The sequence below is a fragment of the Arctopsyche grandis genome, chromosome 9 (assembly GCF_051622035.1).
Source record: "Arctopsyche grandis isolate Sample6627 chromosome 9, ASM5162203v2, whole genome shotgun sequence".
NCBI classification, from domain to species: Eukaryota; Metazoa; Arthropoda; class Insecta; order Trichoptera; family Hydropsychidae; genus Arctopsyche; species Arctopsyche grandis.
In genome coordinates, this window is record NC_135363.1 from 4,176,638 (window position 1) to 4,197,304 (window position 20,667).

The 20,667-nt window shown below is 34.8% G+C and overlaps 1 protein-coding gene across 3 annotated transcripts in view; it reads right to left on the minus strand.

The window, feature by feature from the left end:
* Positions 1 to 20,667, minus strand: part of LOC143917047 (uncharacterized) — a 120,034-nt gene that overhangs the window by 5,322 nt on the left and 94,045 nt on the right. The window lies entirely within an intron of this gene.

Here is a 20,667-nt window from a genome sequence, read left to right on the forward strand (position 1 = left end):
TTATTAAATATGTAGTTTTATTTTATTTAAAATTATTAATTTGTTTTTTTTTTATTAAATTTAACATCATGGATTCTACGAACCAAAACTTACATACATACAGTAATTATGTATTAGATAAAAACATTGTTCAGTTGAGAATCATCTCATCATATTGAAATGTTTTATACAACTCTATCAAATTTACACCCAACTCAATGCAAACTTACTCTTAAGGAACAAGCGAACTAAGAACAAAGTATTCACAAATTCCGCTGCCAAGCCATCCAAGAGGATTAACCGGCCGAGTCCGTCACAGTGCACCTGTCCATGCAAATATAGGACTAATCCCTCATCGTTTTACTGTCAAAACAGTCTTAAAATGGAGAAATAGGGAGAAACGCATTAGGAATATGTAAACTATGTATTTGTAATATACGTAAATAACTAGTGATTCATTGATATCACAAGCAATATTGTAGATCCGTTGAGTCTAATCAAACACGTCACAATCAGCTAACGGTTTTAGTCCGATTAAACATAACGAATGGTTCTGGTACGAGAGAACGAATGTCACACGATAACATCAAAATTTAACTAGCAGTTATATAATTTGACTTTTATTACGATTTGAACTTTGAACCTTTCAGTTTTTTACAAATTGAATACTTCCTTTTTTTTGAAACTCAAAAAGCTCCACTCTCCAAATCGAACATACATAGAATTGGGCAAAAATAAAATACTCTACATTACTCGGTTCCAACGTTACACTATCGCATATTTTAACGACCGAACATTTCCACGCAATTTTCCAAGAATTGTCGTGGCAAAGGTCAAGAGTACGATATTTGAGACTACATATATATTTTTTTTGATTTTTCAAATTTATGCGCACTCGTTTTTTTCTTTCTTATTTTCCCATTCCTATTCTCGCTCTCCAAGATTAATACGTTTCGTATTCAAATTCTAATGGAAGCAAAACGCGGCTCTTTACACCTTAACCCTTTCGCGGCGCGACTTAACCCTTCGCGGCCTTGACGACCGGTGCGAAACACACGTTGCCATGGACCATCCTGGCCAACCCTCGGAGAGGAGGGGTTGATGGAAACCTTCCGGAAACATCGCGTGACTTGACCAAAACCTTCACAATTCAAATATACCCCCTCGTTTGTTGTCAATGTCGCCAGTGCTGAAAAATACCACCTATCAAGTGTATATATAATAATATAGTAATGATGTGTAAACTCTTGTGACATTGTAAGACTTCTTAACGACGTTGCGGAATACATATCAAGTGATGAAACTCAATATGAAACTTGATCATGTGCGCTTAGTACTAAGCGCGTCTCTGTTAGAAACTGGAAGTGCAACATTCTTATATGTCAACTTTTATGTTCCTCATCTCGCATGAGATACACTGAAAAGCGGCGAGCAACATTCTACTTTTCCAGTGTTTTTAAAGGCCCAATGACAGAAATTGGATTATTAGTCACATCACGATCGCCCAAAAGACTATTTTTGCCATGAAAATCGCGATTATTTGGAATATTTGGCACTCGAGTTCTCGTTAGTATGACTTTTCGGCTGCCAGATGTTCCGTTATAGAGATTTTAGTGACTTTTGGGCGAGCGCTTTGTGACCAATAATAATAATCACCGAACCCCAATGACTACTGTTATAGTGTTAAGTTGAAAGACTTACCTACTAAAATATGTAGAGGTGAAAGAATATGTGGTAGAGGCGCAATTCTTATATAGGCTTTTTCAAGGCCGCTTAAGAATGTCAAGCCGACAGGTCTACGCACGGTCTATTTGTGTCCAAGCCACTAGTAAGCAAGTTCAATATGATTAAAAAGCATGACTCGGTGGTTGGGCTTTTGCCTAAATAGCACCGACAGGCGCCAGGTTCGATCCCGTGAGTTGACCTCGATTGAAAAGAGTTTATTCTGAGTATATCTGTAATGCTGCTGGTCAGACATGGATATTTGTGACTCCGGGTCGATCGTTTCCTATCAGAGTTTGCCAATTTTTCTGATTTCATTCAACGGTTCCTCGATTAAATTGGCTAAAACCTTCCTACCTACTATTTTACCACTATTTGTACAATAAAATAAAATAAAATGTATGTACATACGAGTTGAAATTCATAGATGTTTCGTTATTTTCGTTTTCAGTGTCTCTGAATTCAGCGACTTGTGTAATAAAAATGCTGCATTGTTTGTAATTGGCCAGGAAGGCGCATTGGGGTTTACCCTTCCTGGTATATATGTATGTATATAATAATAAAAAAAGGAAAGGGGGGAATGTGATGAATGTCCAATATTTTCGTAGGCTTTTTCGAGGCCGTTAAGGTATTAAAATCATCCAAGTAAAGTCGAAGGATTTGTCCGCGGTCTACTCCTTGCAGGCCACAACCTTTTGGAAATATCTAAATAAAGAATAAGTAGATTCAATACCATATGATTAAATAGAAGAGGTGAAAATAAAATATAGGCGCAATACTCTTAAGGTATATTAATACTAGCACAGCATGTGAAGTTTGATTTTTTAATTACAGCTAATGAAGTTTGATTTTTATCATGGACATGGATTCAATCTATCCCCATAATATGTGCTAAATTTTAATCTGCATATGTATTTGTATGTAGATCTACAGTCGTTTCTTTAAAATGACAAATTTTGAATGTCAGCATTCCGCTTTCTCCTCAAATTTACTTCCACCAAAGTTATGTAATATTTTCAGTTCGTGAATAGAACTGTTCAATCTTATAAATCAAATAATAAACATGAAAGTACGCATGAGAATTTTTATATAAAATGGTAGATCTATACTAGATCCGGCACAGCACGTACCGGAAACTGCACGTAACCAACAGTAGTAGTCGTAACAGCAGTAGCTGACAAAATTATGCAATACATTAGTACATGTCACCGTAAGGAATAAAGCAGAACCGGTTTTCGATATCACTGTGGAAATATTCACGCATTACGTGACGTCATAGTGGCGAGTGCACGCGTACTAACGAAAGTGCGCATGCGCATATGAATATTGTAACAATATTGACTCGACGATACGACGCAAGCAATATTGCGCCGCATCGTTGCACTCTGTAATGTATATGTAAGCCGATTTTGCTTTGAACTCGGCTAAAGCTAGTATGATCGTGCTGACACGTGCGCTTCTGTATAGTATGAATATAATCTGTCGATTACGTGAGCTGCTGCCGTGAACTGCTGGATAGTATGAATAAACCTTTAAAGGAAAGAAAGGTGAATGTTGTTGAATTTTATCTTATCTGCATGCAAAAAATGGAAAGAAATAAAATAAAAACACACTGCAATAAACTAAAACTTCCGGCCTGCGGAAATTAGCAAAAGAACTATCTTATTAAGATAAGACTGGAAATTAATTTCTATTTTTTTTTCGCTTTGCAGTATTATATTTTTATCGAGCTATTTCGAGAGCTCTATACTAAGCCTTCGGAATGGAATAGCCCTTAGTGTTCTATTCCATTCCATTTCATTTTAAACAACCGTACGGCATCGGAAACACCATAGAGGCGGATCTAGAAACGATGACCTCGAGATACAAGGGAAGTTGTTCACCGGTGGTGCTTTCGCGTGAAAAATTAACGCGAAATTTCAAGTGGGAATACGTGTACGCGAGCTCGGTACGACTTTTCCAGATCGTACTATACCTTCGTCGCTTCGAAACGATATTTAAAAATTGATACGACCCACACCGGTACGCTCGAGTAGTTTCCCTGGGAATCCTCTGAATTATTAACGCAACGGCGAGTTCAAGATTTTTTTCCAGAGGCAACCGCCCTTTTTTACGGCCGGAAAAAATTATAAACGAATATCCGTTACGTCCGTCTGTCCGTCGGATGTTTTGAATTCGGTCCAATTTTCCCAATTTTCGCGGTAAAAAAAATGTGAAGCTTTGCGTGGAGTCGGCATTCGTGAGAGGCACTTTTCCATTTGCCATAATTGCTGCTTCCATACTCGAAGGAAACGATTCGCAGTACGACTCAGACTGTAAAAGTGAACCAACACCAAATGCAAGACAACCTACTATACAAAAACAAAAATGAAAATTTTGCGCAGGGCTTTGTCCACTTTTAAGCGAAAATACACGCATTTTCGTTCGTGTTTATTGCCGAAGTTGTATGAGAGGGTGGAAAAGGGGGTGGGGGCCCACATATTGACTTCGATATTCAAACTGTTGCCGATTACGTCAAAGTACTATTAACATATGACTATGTTTGAATTCCATCGGCGATGCTTCTCAAACTTTGCTTTGATGCTGTCAAACGATTTAAGGTCAATTATATCGATATGACGACAAAGTGTCACATTTGCAATTAAAATATAGATGTAAATGGCAATGGAAAACCCCCGAAAAACAGGTATGGTGAATATAATATGTATGTTTAGACGATGGAGTAAAAAAAGCTTGAAAAATGTTTAGAGCAAACGGAAAAAAGAAACTGGAACAACACGCATTTGGCACACGTACAAAAGAACATTGAATTTCATAGTATTCAATTGTCATTCATTTTAAATCGGTTCAGTGATTCATTTTGAATTTGAGTTATGGAGGTAGTTTTTTAAAAAAGATCCAATCTTTATTATTAGTAATATAATAACCAGCAGCATATAGTGGTTAGCATGTAATTATTTTCATAATTAAATGTGATGTATGAGTGGAATTTTGATCTTCTCTCTTCCATTTGGGTCTCACAGGGATGTTGTATTTGCGGCTGGTTCTTATATATAGTTATCTATAGGTGTAAAACATTCCCCAATTTGTATTTTATTATTATATAATGCTATTGTTTTTTTTTTATGATTTTTTATAAATGTATTTTTTTGTCTGTGTATACATCATATATATTTCTCATCTCTTTGTATTTTTTCGACCATTGTGGCGCATTAGGGACTCCGGTAATGTCACAATGGTCCAAAATTAAAATTAAAAATAAACAAAAAAGTTCTTTCGAACAAAGTGGTCATGTTATAAAATGCTACCTACATATATATATATATATATATATATATATATATATATATATATATATATATATATATATATATATATATATATATATATATATATATATATATATATATATATATATATATGTATGTATTTCTCGTAAATTTGCTGTGCATCAAAAATTTGTCCATTGTCCATAGATGTCTATTGTATTCAAAGTACTGTCTGAAAAATTGTTGGTATTTATGTACAAAATAATCTAGCCATATGTGTCGCCTCGAGGTAATTCCTGTCATGGCACATATGAAGTAATAAATAAAAATAAATATTATTTTTTAGTTATGTAGATTAAGTCAGTACAGGGACTTGATTCGTAATACATGTGTACATATTTTGTAATTTCAAAATAGGCAGGCAGTCTATTTGTTGTGACGTCACTGGTACATATTATATATATATCGAAACATATTATACAAATTATACAATTAATTACGAACCGCAAGCTTGCAACAATCAATATTTCCGAACTAGCCGAATTTGCGAAAGAGGTAGGGGATGCTGATTTTTATTGGATCCGGCATAGCAATTAAGTTGGACAAATTGGCAAACTCTAACAGGAGACGGTCGATATGTATTTAACTAGTGATTAGCCCGATGAAATATCATCACATGGGTCATGGCATATAAAATTATTCAATAGTAAATAATATCAAAAGTAACCGGAATATAAATCAAAATCTGGAATTGGAACTGAAATTCGAATCAGAAAATGGAATTGGGAATCGGAACTGAAAAAGGATTGCGGAACCGGAACCGAAATAGAAATCCGGAACCGAAACTTCGTAATTACAATAATTATTATCAAGAGGTTTTTTCCCGTTTTTTTTTTTCAAAGTAATCTCCCCGTACATGCATTCAACAAATCCTGAAAGTTCCATCGTAATCGGTTCAATGGTTTAGGAGCCGATTCGAGACACACACACAGACATTCAATTTTATATATATAGATATAATTTCGAAAGAGACTTTGTATGTATGTTTGTTTATTTGGTTCATAGAATCCGTGACGTTCATTTTAATAAAAAAAAACAAATGAATATTCAAATAAATTAAGACTATTCAAATAAATTAAAACTATTCAAATAAATTAAAACTATTCAAATAAATTAAAACTATTCAAATAAACCAGTAGCGTGGTCTAGTGGTGAATGTTGGATTATTTCGTACTTGATGTTACGAGTTCGATTCCCGCTAAGTCTCGCTATTGACCAGACCTTGATTTGTCAAGGTCGATCGTTTCTTATCAGAATTTGCCAATTTTTCTGATTTTCATTGAAACGATTCCTGTAAAATTGGCGTTTCCTTTCCAATTTTCTGTTGCGAACCTTTAGTTATTGTTATATCTTAGGTTTCGCCATATTGCTCACCATAGATGTCTCTGTGGTTATTTATCGAATATAAAATTCGTATTGTTACATGAAAGTTATTCATCGGTATTTATCGTATTAATACGATATTTGTAATGTCTGACGATAGATGTCAGATATTGTTTAGATTTACATGTATCTATGTAATAATTATGTGGAACAGGAAGGCGCATTTGGGGTTTACCTGTTAAGCCTTCCTGGTATATGTGTATGTATGTATGTAAAAATAAATAAATAAATAAAAATAAATCAATTAATTAATTAAAACTATTTAATCAAATGTTTACTTTTAGATTGGCCTTGTTTAAGCGATTTATATTACAAATACCGAGTGAAGCCAGGTAACACTACTAGTATATTAATAACAATAGCCAAACAAATCGCCATTATCGGGAAAATGGAATACATTTTTTGAACCTACGACCTCTACAGGTAAACAATCGTTTAACCAGTAAAAGAAAATTCAAATCAAATCAAACAAGTTTCTTTTCTTACATGCATCGAGTGCAATCACTTTTACCAATACACTAAAATTATGTGATTAAATTACAAAATATTTTAATTTGGGTTGGATCCCTTTTGAAGATTTCCTTTCTGTTATTAACCAGGAAAAACACAACAATACAAGAGTGAAGTACCTGATTATTGCGAATTTATACAGTTGTAGAACACACGAAGTGGCCCCCGTGTTGGGGGCCGGGGGGCGACGGGGGCGCCGGCGCCGCGAAGGCGGAGGACGCAATAACGGCCCCCATTTCTCCCCCCATACCCTTACACGTCTCCTACCCCGCTTTGAATACGGAAAATCCCGTGAAAATTACGCGCGAGCACGTCTACCAAGTCTCCAGCCATGGCTAAGTGTTTGCCCGCGGCTTTTATCGCCGCCATCTGCAGCTCTCTACACGTTAACCCTTTCGGCGCCGCGGTGGGAAATCGAGGCAGTTAACGCATGCACTCATTCTGAAAATGATAGTGCAGGTTTCGATTTTCAAATTTCAATGATACAATAAAATATTATAGACAATTGTGGTGGTGTATATCAAAAGTGTAGCTTTAAAATAACGTTGATTGAAACGGTCAGAATCGAGAAATTAATCTGCTGCTGTAAAGATCTGGATGTTAATTTATTCCAGATAGGCTGTCTCCTGATAAAATTTGTCAATTCATTTAACTTAATTGTGGCGACGGATATAAATAGACATCCCCACCAGTGATGTAGTGCTAAAAAAAGTAGTGCCGGAACGCTGAATTTAACACCCCCCCTCCCCCTAAAACAAATTAATTTCAAGGTTTTTAAATAGCCAATCACCATTTTTTTCACCTTATTTATTATTATAATTATTATTATTATTTATTATTATTATTATTTATTATCAGTAATATTTATATATTTATTTTTTGTTTACTATTTTTCAATACTTTTTTTTACTATCTATATATTATTTATATGGGCGTTGGGGATCGCACTATTCTCCTCATCGTCTGGAATAAAAGCTATTATTATTATTATTATTTAAACATCAACAAAATAAGGGTATTTCATTTTTGTAATATTTTCATCTAATATACTATTTTGAAAGAGACTTTGTAAGTATTGTTGGTTGCATAATCGTTGGGAACTTCGAAAACAAGTCAAAATTTCTATGACGACATGGGAACGGGGGGGAAGGCCCGGGGGGCGCAGGTGGGGAAGGCCTCCGGGGGCGCCGGGGGTGAGGCCCGGGTGGCACCGGGGGTATTCGCCGGAGGGGAACTTTGTAAACAAAACAGTTTCTATGACGATTCGTTTTTTTTTTTCGATTCAAATAAATTTAATAAAAAAATAAATGAATATTTACTATTAGATTCACCATGTTTAAGCTTTTTATATTACAAATACTGAGCGAAGCCGGGTAAAACCACTAGTACATAATAAGTACAACATATGTGGTACAACAAGTGGTTATTATGAAACAAAAATATTATTATATACATTGCTCAAATTGATAGATTTAAAATGAATATTTTGTATTATGTAAAAACAAGGCAAAAAGGTGCCGCAGACGAAATTTTTTTTCCAAATGTTTTAGTCAATCAAACTGCATTACCAAAAACTATCAATTTACTTTATTTCTACTAAGTGTCTTTTTTTCTTTGATTAATTTATTAATATTTCTACATTAAATGATTGAAGAAGCAAGTGATTGAAGAAAAAATGATCACCCGATCTCGCAAAAATGCCTCGCCGTATACAACAACCAATAAGGTCTCGCGACGTATCGACCAATGATGTCCCTGTGTTAAGAGTACACGCTGGGTATAAATATTAGGCGGTTTTGTTCCATGTTGCATTCGGAGCTGGATCGTCGATGGAACAACAATAAAAATACTTCTACATACAACTACTGCTACGTCGTTCTCTGCGATCTTGGAAACCTAGAATACATTCTATAATATTGTTACGTACGCCGCGGATTAAGCGAATAGAATCCCAGAGACTGTGTGACCGTTCAAAGATTATCTGTAACGGATATCTGTTAACGGATTAACTAAATGCATACCGTGCGACTGGTATAAGTGGGTTTTAAGGATTAGCGACAAGCTAAGTGCATGAAACAATGATTGCACTTCTCATACCGTGGGAATACATATCCGAATACGTGACTATACAGTAGGTAAACAGATTAGACGTCCTGAGAGATCTACCCCTTATAAGGCGGTACGTAAGCGATCTCAGGTCATTCTGGATTTAGCCGTGACACTGCGTGTATCTCCTTAATCATCAATAAATGCTGTGAAACGACTGTTGGCCTTTTACTTGGATCCTCCACCCACCCCTACGCAACAATATAAAGATGTATAAGAAAGTGTAAAATGCTGACGTCATCATTAAAATAGTTCATAATCGCTCGTAAAGAAGCTTTACTTCACCAAGAAGGAAAAGAAGAGTCGAGTGCTTACTTGATGCTATCTTTTATACAAATTTTGAAAAAGTATAATTTTTCAATTACAACATTTTAAAACCAATATTTAACATGCTTATATGTATGTATCTCAATAACCTAGCCAAAAAACATTTAAGGATATTTTATCAAGTTATTATGTATTTTATTATAAGTCTGGATTCGTTTATCGGGGCAGTTTTGAGTAAGCTATTTTGCCGGAGAACCTAAATTTCTTAAAGTCCCAATTTATTAACCCATCTACGCACAGGGAAGGGTTATAATGCCATGAGCTTTATTATTAATTGACTATCACATAGTAAAATATTTGAATCGCAAACATTCACCCTGATTTCTCACAACTGTCTATAGATATATAGTATACATACAACCTATGTATGTACATATGTATATTATATACACATATTTTAGACCTAAGACGCAAACAAATATTCGTAGACTTAGTGAAGTGGCCGTAAGTTTGACGTAACGTGTTTCGCTCTTTCTTTTCGCAAACTTGGAATATTAATCTCAATATCGTACGTAACTATATTTTATGACGTTTTTCTTGGAAAAGCGGCCACTTTTCATTGCGCAACACGCCATTGTTGTTGTATTTTTTATTTATATATTTTTATTACACACGTCTTGACGAATTACGAAATAAATCTCCGTGACCATAACGCCACTTTCTCCAGGTTAGATTTCCCATTTACAAACACTTTCAGGTGTAAATTGATATGACGATCATAATGAGGAAAAATAACGAACTTAATCCCACTGAGTTAAAGTTGAATAAATTATTCAAAAATACCTAGAAAATTGAAACGTTTCTAAGAAGTACGTAAGCAGGTTAAGAAACTGTATACATAAGCAGTATTTATTTTTCCTTATATTGTATTCGGACTTAATCTAGCCGAGTGACATTCGAATGTAAGGACCTAAATAGGTCAAGGCTGTCTCCTTATTCCCCTTTTCCTTTCGAATAACAGATAAAATATACACGCAAATATTTTACGAACCCCAAAGTAAACGGTAAAAGCATTGGAAAAGTTTAATCCAGTGTTGTATGCGTGATTGATATGTACTTTGCGTGCACACTATTAACTTCAAATGGCCGAGACTGTGCTGTTATCAGCTCTAGACAATAAAACTGCAACAGTTTTGTACGATTTTACGTGGGCAGTAGTCAAATGTATAAAATAATACAATATAAAATAATACAATGTACATGTAGGGCTATTTTTGTTTACAATTTATAGCAGTAGGTTATAAAAGTATGAATCAGAATTTTGTGTGACAATTTTCGCTTAAAATCAGCTGCTTCAACAAAAATTATAAAAAAAAAGATTAAGAATAAGCAAGGAGCGCTTTTCCAGAACAAAGGCAGTCAAAATAAAAATAAATATCTATATAATCATCATCATTTACGGCCATTCACCACCCACTATTAGATTAAGGTCTCTCCAGTGTCCATTTCATTCATCTCTGTTTTGGGCAAGTCTCATCCATTTTATCCCAAATAATTATATAATTCCATCCACTCATCTCCCATGTGGTCTTATTTGCACCCTTTTACATTCTCTCGGGTACCATTCGAGCACTTCATTCGTCCGTTTTTCTAAATAGCTACGTGCCATTGGCATTTAAATTTCTTCACTCTCTTCATTATCAAATCAACTATACTTGTCATATTTCTCAACCACGTATTCTGTTTTCTATCTGTCCTCATTATGCCGATTCATGCTTCTGTGTGTGCATTGGACTTTATGCAGCATTCTGGTATTCAAATCCTAAGTTTCGCATCCTTAAATCATCACTGGCAAGACACATATGTAGATCAAAAATCACTTTCTACGAGAAAAATTATATTTTAGATTTGAAAACAGCATTCATTCATTCGACAAATTTCATGTCACTTTATTTTATCTTCTTACAAGTATTAAATTGTGGATGTGTTGAAATTTTATTAATCCAAATTTATTACAAGACATGTCAATGATTTGAACCAGATACAATTAGTTTATAACTAACTAGTGGTTTTACTCGGCTTCGTTCGGTATTTGTAATATAAACAGCTAAAAAAGGGCAAAATAAACTATGTAATAGTAAATATTCATGTTTTTTTATTAAATTTATTTGAATCGAAAAAATATTATATTCGACGATATCGATGTCATCGTCATATAAACTTCGATTTGTTTTCAATGCTCCCAACAAACCTTTAAACCGTACATACATACATACGTACAAAGTCATTGGATGATTGATTAGGTTGGCATGCATGAGTTGAAGAATGGTTGAGTTGTCATCTTGTGACGCTTAACGTTTTACATATGAAAATGAAAAAAATACTTGTGTGAAAAAGAAACAAAAAATTTACGTATTGATTGACTTATGATACAATACAATCAATATACTTAAGCATTTTATACAATGTGAATTCATACAAACATCTATGGAGAAATTTTTGCATCATTTTGTAATCAAATTGGCGAACCTCAAGATGCTGAATAACTTAAAAATAGCAAGAGAGATAGGAAAGATATGAGATACCAATTTTACAGGAACCATTTCAACGAAAATCTGAAAATTCGGCAAACTCTGATTAGAAACGATCGACCTGGAGTCATTAACCTAGGTCTGGCCAGCAGCGGGACTCTAGTGGGACTCAAACCCGTGACTAATATGTTCGAAGCATAATATGTTAACCACGAGTCCACGCCGCTGGTTATATATGTTTATTATAATATAATTAATTATCTCATATTTCATTAAATCATTAAAACCTCACCGAACGTAGCATCTGTGTATTATATTTATTACCAGGCACATAATACTGTATAATAACCTAACATAACCTGGATTAACCGGTAACCCCAATCTCTAATATACATATATGATATTTGCTACGATTTTAATGCTTTTCGGAACCAAGCCCATTCGATTGAAACATAATAGTATTTTATAACTTAACCCAACTAACCTAGAAATAAACATATACATAATACCATGCTTAAGCTTTGCTCTAAACATAGTACATACTATATTATATTATAAGTACACTTAAACGAGTAAATTTGATACAAAAAAACACAAAATTGAATAGAAGTACCATTAATGTGGTTAAATTTACGTTTTTCAAAACAGTATAATAGCAGCATGTTATCGAGCGAGTCATTAAGTACCATTTTCAGCGCAATGAAAGCTCAATCCTGTAAAAGATTTGACCTGAAAACATGCTCATTCAGGTCAAAATGTGCACATTGTTCGTTTGACCCGCATCAAAAATAACAAGCAACGAAAAAAAACTTACGAGTTTCAGGAATTCAATTTGAGTTCAAGAAACTCTCTTCAATACACTTCCAGCAAACGTTACACGAAAATGGGCATTTTATTGAATAATAAAAATATTTACTCGACCGTGTGTAATTAGTGTACGGTCTACCGAAATTCGGTGAAAATACGGAGAAGGGGTGGTGGGAGGGTGTATGGGTGGTGAAGATCGTAAACCATACTTGCCACCCTCGTAAATATTACCTGGAAAAGCCTCCCGCTTACGGATGGTTCTACATACTATATAATATACATATGTAGACTTGGGTTTATGTATTTGTTCAGTTCCAAAATGCAGGCTACCATTGCATACGGTGCCGTTTACATTTTTAATGTGTTGTACGAGCTTTTTCCGTATGATGTAGTATTTTAGTGGGTTTATATGTAGTTATATGGTGTGTGTGTGTGTGTGTAATCATGGGGATCTATTTTATGAAAGTGCATTGTAAAGAGCAAACGTCATATCGTGCCGCATGGCTTAAAAGGATTATCGACTGCATAATGGTTGCTGTGCAAATATATTCTGGTTAATCTATGACGTCTGAATATTTTCCATATATTATGTTATATAGGGTTCGGTGATTATTGGTCACAAAGCGCTCTGAGGGTGCGATATGCACTAAAATGTATTTTATTTTATCTTTTAATTTATACCAGAAAGGCCGAACAGGGAACCACAATTCTTGGCCAGAAACATTGTACATTTGATACAAATATTATGATTATTATACATATCACATAAATACATATCAATTAATATCCATAGAGACAACTATGGTCAAATTTGTAAATTTGCAGCATTTTAAACAATTAAGCAAAATTCAGAAAAAAAACATATCAATTACACTGTTCGACAAATGACGACTTTTAAAATGTTTCAGAGACGAGATATGACTTTTATTATAGATCAATGCCCAGTGAACACGAATATGGTAATAAAAAGTGTTGATTGGCTCGAAATCCGCGCTCTACTAATACGAATTTTTTGCTCGTAAATTTACAGATTTAAAATTCAGCACACATCCAATTAACACTTTTAAACGAAATCAAAAAATAGTGTGGCCAGAACACTATCCGAATAAACATGTTTCAATAGAAAATACTCACTATAATCTAGTATTAACAGTGGGAAAAAATCCCAAGTGAAAATACGTAATTTTGACTTTTGATTTGAACTGGACGACTACTTAGAGAGATTTGAAAGCTGAAAAGTACTGCAAATGAAAGATAAAATACCCGATTGTAGATTCCAATATTCATTTTGAACAGAAAATTAACAGATTTTGAGGAATCGACCGAACAACACCAAGATATAGAAAAATCGCGCGATTTAAAAAACACATATCTCCGAATCTCGAGCCAATCAACACTTTTTATTACCAAATTCGTGTTCACTGGGCATAGATCTATAAGAAAAGTCATAGCTCGTCTCTGAAACATTTTTCGTGTCGAACAGTGTTATCATCCACAGAGACATTTATGGTTAAATTTGAACATTTGCAGCATTTTATATAATTCAGCGAAATTCGAAATTGCTGAAAACTCGAGATTTTGCGAGAAAGTTGGTAAGTTTGTCAATTTGTTGGAACCGTTTCAATGATAAACAAATAAATTGGCAAATTCTGATAGGAAACGATCGACCTGGAGTCACAAATCCAAGGTCAAGTCTAAGAAACCAGTGGGATTTGAACCCGTGACCACTCTGTTCTAAGCATTATATACTAACTACTATTCTGATGATTGGGAGGTCACACGTGTATGCATTCTGCACGTGCAACTACACCCGAATTCGGTTTGTTGTTCGGATCACTGTTTACGGTTACGGAATACCCACTGTTTATAAGCCAGGGACGTGATATCCCATATCACTCAGTGTGTTTTCGCCCTTAGCCTAGTGAGTCACAGTCACCACAGTTGTTTTAGAAAGTTCGGCAGTTTCCACTTGACCTATGAAGTTTCGATACGCGTTCGAAAAATTATCATGCTTATATTTTTGTATATGAACTTATTAGTATTGCGCTCTGAGGGTGCGATATGCACTAAAAATAAACTATACTACCCTCACCATTAGACGAACACAGATTAAACGGGAGTGTATAGGAGAGCAAAACAGTTTTTATTATCTTTTCGAGAGCATTTATTCACTTTTATGTCGTATATGGGAGCTTTAGGCCTGAATAAAAAGCTCGACGCGACGAAGGCTTTTCGCGGATTATCACAATCCCTCCCCTATTCTGATATATTGTCGCTTTTCCGTTTGTATCGCATTGCGTTGTTTGCCGTAGACCCCCATAGTCAGATTTATTCGTGTGAAAATCATATTATCCTTTATATATTTGACACATAATTAGAGGATTCACTGTCATTGGTATGCGGGTCGCTTTACGTGCGATGAAGCTGTTCTTTTTTTCCGGCCAAACGATTAAAAAAGCTATAAATTACGTCGTCAGCGCATTCAAATGGCCGTTTTCATTAATCATCGCATTTTAATTCGAATTCTTGAACCTTTTTTTTTGTTATTCAAAGTTCAAAGCTGTGCATTTTTCAGTTAATTTTGTAGAATGTTTCATTCTTTGTTAAAATTATGAATCATTTTAACACAACGGATGTAATTAAATTGCGGCTCGCAGGCCGCAAGCGGGTCTTTATTTGATTTATTTATTTTGAAGTTTTATATTTTATCACTGTGCCATTACGGGCTTTACCCCTGAAATTTTTGCAGCATTTTATCATCAAATTGGCGAACCTCGAGACGCTAAATAACTTGAGATTAGCAAGACAGATAGGAAATGAGATGTCAATTTTACAGAAACTGTATCAATGAAAATCAGAAACATTGGCAAACTCTGATAAGAAACCATCGACCTGGAGTCACAAACCAAGGTCTTGCCAGCAGCGGGGCTCTAGTGGGACTCAAACCCGTGACTACTATGCTCGAAAGCATAATATGCTAACCACTAATCCACAACGTATGTAGGATTAGAGATGAATCAACGCGATTCTTTAGATATATAGCCAGCAGTTTGGCTTAGTGGTAGCGTATATATTTAGCACCACTGAGGTCAAAGGTTCGAGTCCTCGCCATCTGCTGGTTAGATTTGGGTTTTGTGAGTTTGCCAATTTTATCTGATCATTGCTGAAACGGTTCCTGAAAATTGGTATTAGATCTAATCCTGTCGTCACAAAATCTGCCTGTATATAATTTGTAATAATTATACACAGTAATCTGAAATCAATAGATATCTCTATAGACATCTCTATAATTTCGTATTTATTATATGTATAAAAATTGTACACAAAAAAATCTAAAAATAACCCACAGATGTCTCTATGATTATTATTTCTGATTAATTGTTATATGCTATATAATCTGATTGTATATGTATGTATTTCTGATTTCTGATTGTTTATGTATTCTGTATTTCGTTAACGTACACCCGTCGCATTGGAGCAAATCTGTAATGGCGAGTGTATATTGATTTGTAACAATAAAATAAAATAAAATATGTACATATATATTATATGTACAATACAAACAGCAGTTTACCCGAATCGAGCTTTCCTCGGAAAATTGTCTCTTTGTCAATTTGTGGAAAGAGAACGAAAGTGCACAAACTAGTGACGAGTAAATGAAGAAATTCGTATTCACGGTAAATCGATACGTTTACATAATACGCTCATACACTAGTGTTCTTTTAGGTTCGCCCGAACCGAAAGCCGATAGTCTTGTTTGTTTTCGATTTCGAACCGAACATTGGAACCGATCCCTACACCCCCCACATTCGGTTATGCAACACGAACTGCACGAAATCCAAAAACACAAATAAACAAATACTAAAGACCATTTCGCAAACGAAATATGGCGGCACACGCACCGCACGACAACAGATCATTTTTCAGAAACATTTTATTATGTATGTATGTACATTTCGAAACCGGAAACCGGAACTCGTATCGCAAGGTCATCGCGAAAACATGGATTCCCTTCGATGGCACACATATTTATCACTTCAAAGGTCGTATTGTGCCACTTTTCAACTCACTCATACTGCCAAATAAACTTTGGGCTTTGGAAAGTGTGCACTTATGTATGTATGGATGTACGTTTGTATACTGACTGGCGTTTCGCTTTCTTCGAAGGTTGTTAAATTGATGAGCAACACGTACACTTTGAACGAAACAAAGTGGTGAAATTTCAGCGGTTTTATTACCGTCTGTAATGAGAGTGATTTATTTCAATCAAGACTTTAAGTTGGAATTGTGAAATTCGGGAGTGCAAATTTTTGAAATACATGTTTAAACACACGGTAAAAGGTCAATATTTATTTATTTTATTTTTAAAGTTTGGACCATTGTGGCATTACAGGAATCTCCAATTCACCACAATGGTCGAAAAACAAAATACAGAGAGAAGACAAAAATAAATATACATATATATATATATATATATATATATATATATATATATATATATATACATACAAACAAAACATTTAAATCTAATATATAATTTTGAAAGAGACTTTGTATGTATATATGTAACATTGGTTGGTTGGTTCGTTCGTAGACGACACGATCGATTTTTTTTTCGATTCATAGGCGCCGATTCGATTTTTTTTTATTCAAAGGATTCGAAGTCTCCGGGGGCGCAGGCGCCGGATTCTGGTATATATATAATTTCGAAAGAGACAGTATATATGTTTGTTTGTTTGTGACAGTCAATTTAATAAAAAAAAAGAGTATTCAAATAAATTTATATAAAATGTTGATGGGTCATGTTTAAGCGGCTTACATTATAAATACCGAGCGAAGCCGGGTAAAACCACTAGTACAATTATAACAATAAGTAGCGGATAATAAAAATTACAAATAATAAGATACAAAGAAGGGAATGTCTTACACCTACAGCCAGTTCCAATAATAAGAACCAGCTGCAAATACAAAACATCAAAATAGGTGAAGCATAAACTCAAAGCAATCTTCTAAATATTGATTGAAAATCAAATATGACCAATCCAATGAATTTTAAAACAAACGTTGGTTAGCAATGTTGTTTATATATTATGTAAGTACGTGCATATAATAGTTGTATTATAATAATCCGTTAAATAATAGAAACTCAGTCGATGCTCAATTATGTAACGAAGTTTACAACATCTGATAAAAACTTTTTTTCTATGGCGCAGGACGGTTTTAATTAAAAATTGTCTAAACCGCAGCAAGCGGGATTATTCGAAGGTACCCTTTGTGCCGGGAAAACTTTTCAATTCAGTACCTACCTGCGGAAAACGGGTCTCCAATATTTACAATGTGTTGTTTGATGAAACTCAAAAAAGGATCAACGTGTGTTCACGCAATTTTGGAAATGAAATAAAATGAAGCATTACCATTCTCTTTTTGAAGGGAACGACCAATTAAAAACTTTCAAATCCATCAAACAACCTTCACTTTCTGCTAGATTGCTTTCACATTGAAAACTCAAAGGCGGAAAAAATTGCGTAAGCCAAATTTTTGATAAAAATATTCTCACACTTTAAATTATTCATTGTATAACTTTTTGACTCGCCTTTATGGTAAAAAGTCCTTAAAATAATTAAAAACTTTGAAACAAAACGCAAAATCAAAATGGCCGCCACGCACTCGTTTCAAATTTTGACACCTCTAATTTGGCCGGAAAACTAATTTAACCGGCCATATTTAAATTAATAAAATTATTTTATGATTAAAAAAACGAACGCTGATTTTTACGAACACTAAAGGCGCATACACACAGAGTGTTACGCGACATATAGTTTTGCAAATGATAAAAATGCTAACACGCACAATCAATGCAATTGCAATTCGCGTCAAAACTCACTATCTGTGTTTTTGGTGATATTTTATCCTTGTATTGACATAGTTTTGATAATGATTTCCATATTTGAAGAAATATGGAAGAAAATTGTCAAAATAATAAGATCAACGAATTAACAACGATATGAAGATACGCTCATTGCAACTGGAAACCACAAACTAGCTGGAAGCACGTCCATTCTTGTATTATAAGGGTTACCAAATATTAGAATATTGAGTAGCTTTATATTATTAAGAATAGATTTTAGAAATGTAAAGATATTATTAAAATCTTAAGAGGATCCTAATCTGGCACATCAAATATAATCAAATGTGCTGTAATTTGAAAATAAAAAGTTCTTATAAAAAGTATTCGAATACTTATTTTTCAATTCAAATTACATTCTTGTATAATCATCATCATCATCTACAGTCATTCGCCATCAACTGCTGGATGAAGGTCTCTCCAACACGCTTCCACTCGTCTCTGTTTTGCGCAACTCTTACTCTTCTACGTAACCCCATACATTTTCCTAATTTCGTCTACCCATCTTCCCTGCGGTCTTCCTTTTTCCCTTTTGCATTCTATCGGGTACCATTCTAGCACTTCTTTTGTCCACCTTTCGTCCATTCTAGCAAAGTGATCCGCCCATTGTCATTTAAATATCTTTACTCTATCCACTACGTCTACTACTCTTGTCATAATTCTCATCCACGTATTGTGCTTCCTGTCTTTCCTCGTTATACCGTGCATACAGCGTTCTAATACTTCTTTGAGTGCATTGGACTTTGTGTAGCATCTTGGCGTTCAATGTCCAAGTTTCACATTCAAAACACATTGATCGAAGATATTTTTCTTTAGGTCTTGTATAATAAGATGTGAAAATAAGAGAATCACATAAAAAATAAATTAGTATCTCTTTTATAGATAAAGGTCTGTTTATTGAACATTTCCTCTCACGCGTCCCATAAGCTGTACCCATCAAGTACACATTGAAGATCTGTAAGATAAGTAAATAAAAAGGAAATTGAAAACCTACAAAGCCTTTAAAGATTTAAACCACCCGTGCAATTCCGAACAATATAAACATCGAACCGTTCACTCTAAGAGACTTATCCCATTCAAAAGATCTTATCCAAAATTAAATCCACAGAAAAATTTAAACGATTATCTGGAACCGGTCAGTCCACACCAAGTACATGCATAGATATATAAAATCGATCGAAAGCTCGTTCATACATATATAGTAGAGAGCTTTGACCCGTTCAAGTATAGCGTGACGTAAACACGAGAACCTATGTATCTACATCGAGATCGAATTGACCGAAATAGTATAGAACACCATAGAACCGTGGGGGTAATAGCACCCCCTAATTGTCGTTCAATGTCATTACCGAGAATAATGAAAACCTTTTTTTTCAGACAGAGCTTTCTCTCTAGGTGTATGCGTATACTATGTAATATAATACATAGTGGTATAATAATAATTGAACAAAGGCAAGCGTAAGTGACCCGCAAGGAAATAACACGTCGCCCTCGTAAGGTCGTTATGCGAGAAGCACGCCTCGTCACTAAATCATGTCGAGCAGGGCCTTAGTTACTGTGCGACATCGAACGGGGCACGCGAATAACGGCAGTTCTTCCCATATAACATAAGGCGAGCATTACACTGAATCTAAGATGCTTTGGGAGCCGAAAGTGTGCCCAAGACTCATGTACGAGTACACCAATGTAAGTAAAGGCACCAAAAAACAGCGGTTGAAGTACGAGCTGAAAGCTTTAATCATTGACCACTGATTCTAACGAAATATAGTCGTTAGTTAGATAAGAAGCTAGGAAGGAAGGGGGGAGGATGCCGATTTTATTGAATTCGTCATAACTAGACTACGGATAGAGAGCGTGATTTTTCCAGGAATCGGGGCGGTTTGACTCTATTTACAAAGTTAGAGTGAAAAAAAAAGGGTTCGGCGAACCTTTAACAAAGCATTTACAATAATTGAACAATGGACGGCGCGCTTTGGGTCCGGAGTCTAGTAATAACTAAGCTTCGGCGCAACCGTGCGCACCATTGTTCATTTTTATGATGAACCTTTTTTTTTTGCTTTGTAGTTTTCCCTCTTTCCTGAAAAATAGCCCCAAAAATTTTTGTTCCAAAAGCACGCTCCACCGCCGA